The sequence below is a fragment of the Montipora foliosa genome, chromosome 2 (genome assembly GCF_036669935.1).
Source record: "Montipora foliosa isolate CH-2021 chromosome 2, ASM3666993v2, whole genome shotgun sequence".
NCBI classification, from domain to species: Eukaryota; Metazoa; Cnidaria; class Anthozoa; order Scleractinia; family Acroporidae; genus Montipora; species Montipora foliosa.
The window spans coordinates 31,440,173-31,442,672 of record NC_090870.1 but is presented as its reverse complement, the minus strand read 5'-3'; the positions used below and the strand labels follow the sequence as shown (position 1 = coordinate 31,442,672).

The 2,500-nt window shown below is 38.0% G+C and overlaps 1 pseudogene; it reads left to right on the top strand.

Annotated features, from left to right (window-relative positions):
- LOC137991507 (uncharacterized) overlaps positions 1–2,500 on the top strand; it is a 5,016-nt pseudogene that overhangs the window by 276 nt on the left and 2,240 nt on the right.

The following is a 2,500-nucleotide window of genomic DNA, read 5'->3' as shown; positions in this document are numbered from 1 at the left end:
TGGGAGGATATGAAAGAAATGGAAACACCTGACAGTAGTTCAAGCAGTTTTGCATTCTCTTTTACTTTTACTTCTACCTTTTGTGTCTATAACTCTGGAGGGATTACATGCTTTAACGCATTAATCTCAACTGTGAAAATTAATGAGCACTGATTATCTAACAGTTTTTTATATAAACTAACTAGGGATCAGAAACTTTTCCCAACAATGATGTTGTAGTTCATGTTTGACTTAGCATACATAACCGAGAGAAATTTTATTGTTAGGGTGATAACACTTCAGAACACCATTATGCGACTGAAAACTGAGCTTGACCAGATAAGAGAGGGGCTGAACTTCACGGACTTTTTACATAAATTGAAGAATACCCATCACTCATGCAAAACCTCTGTACCAGGGGAGGATTATAATGTCAGAGTTTATTGGATATCTTTTTTGTTTGTATCTTTGTAAAGTTTTCCTTCCTTCCTCCCTTCTCTCATTTGTGTTGGATATGTCTTTGCAAGTTTCAGCGATTTTCCAATGAGAAGGGATGAACGTTAATATGAGTTCATTGATGTACACGTGCAGTGTATTCAGATACAATCAATCATAATGTATCCATCCCTGTTTTGTCGTTGCTACTGCACACATTCACATGTGTAATTCTTTTGTTAAAGTCTTTACTGCATAACATTATGAAACTCATAAAAATAATTCATGATGGGAAAACAAGAGAAATGTTTTAATACCTGTAATCAATATGTATTACCGATTTCTTTTTATTGACATAAACATTTCTCTCGAGTTTCCCTGTGAAAATGTCGTGAATCACCACCATTTAAAGGATCCCTTCGAACCACAATACCTTGCGCGCCTCTGTTATTGTTTTGAAGCCGGCAGCGGGACTCACAAACGGCGTGACGTGAAGTAAAGGTCAAGAGATCTGCGACGACTGCGTTAAAATGGAAGAAATGGACCATGAAACAAGCGTGAATGTCGATCCTGAAGGGTCATCAACACACGTAAATATATACGGATCGCCTGTGGCACCACTTGGCCGAAGAAACGAGGAACCGTTCGCATTAACATCTCACTTTGTCCCTTTGCCTTTGGCGAATGAGAATCGAGTGGTAAGCTCAGTACCACATTTTCCACGTGAACGTGTAACACAATAAATCATTTTCTTGAAAATCATAGATTTACAACAGCAAATATTTTTTCCTGTCACAGACCTGTTCCTGTAAGAATTTGTGTAGCCGTAAAAAGACGGCTAAAACTCCTGGCTGTCCATGTAAAAATGCCTCGATGAAATGCTCCAGCAGTTGCACGTGTGGCACTAAGACAACGGCGTGCAAGAACAAGACAGTCGAGGTTGTAGTGAATAGAAACCCCAGTGCTTTTTCTCGTCATCGAGAGCAAGCGGCTACCGCAGAAAGGGAAATACAAGTAAGTTTAATTCTAAAATTTTTGACCACGCAATCGTTGTGTTCGGTGTTTTGTCACATTTCCCAATGAATCAATCACACATATTCACATGTGAACTCGCCAATTAAATCAAATTCGTTTCAAAACACCCCTACATTTTTTTTTTCAATGAAAGCGTGCTATGGTCTTTCAAGTTGACTTTATCATTCTTTTCATCAGGACTTTATAAAAACTCTGGCCACGGATGAAAAAGACCAAATTCTTCTCAGACTTCTCAGCCTAGGTAGAGGCAGTCTGGATTATGCAAAGAACATTTAATCACGGTCCTGATCGAGATGATGTTCCTGAATGGTGCGATTGTTCAGTTTGTCGACCAATGCCTTTAGATATGGAGAATGTTTGTTGTAGAAAGAGAACTTGTGTCACTTCGTACGCTATGTATCAAAACATCTGCCTTGACCGGGAAGTACTGAACTTAGCTATCCGGGCAAGGTTCGACATACTGGCTGAGAAACCTGATTATTCTACCAATTCCTTTAGAAAGGCAGCCTACAGACAATACTGTTTATGGAAATATGGGAAACTGGGAAAGGGAAACCGACAAGTTTTGCCTTCATGTGTTGTTCTCACAATAAGGAGATTCTATCCTGCTCCAGATGGCATTTATATGGGATACAGACAATCTTAGTTGCTGAATAAGCAGTTTTTTATTTATTGTTCATAATGAACTGTTGTAATTTTGCAAAGTTTTGTGCAAAGACTAACACACTTGTAAGCTAGAAGTAACTGTTATTCCTCTTGTTGACGTTCAAATGTCTGGTGACATTTTTTTTAAACTGTTGGTTTGTGAAAAGAACAGGTTTTCCCCTTTCTCTTGCCCGTTTATGAATGAGAGTTGTTACATGTAGGCAAAGGCCAACTATGTTGCATTATTTATAAGCTTATGACCATAACTTCAAGAACAAGACAGGTTTTTGATAAAATTTTCATTCTATTTATACCTACCTGTATATTTGTTAGCAAGTATGGGGTGCCAAGGGTAAAAAACATTTTATTAATTACAGTTACTGTTTACACATGGTAGTACGAAAAA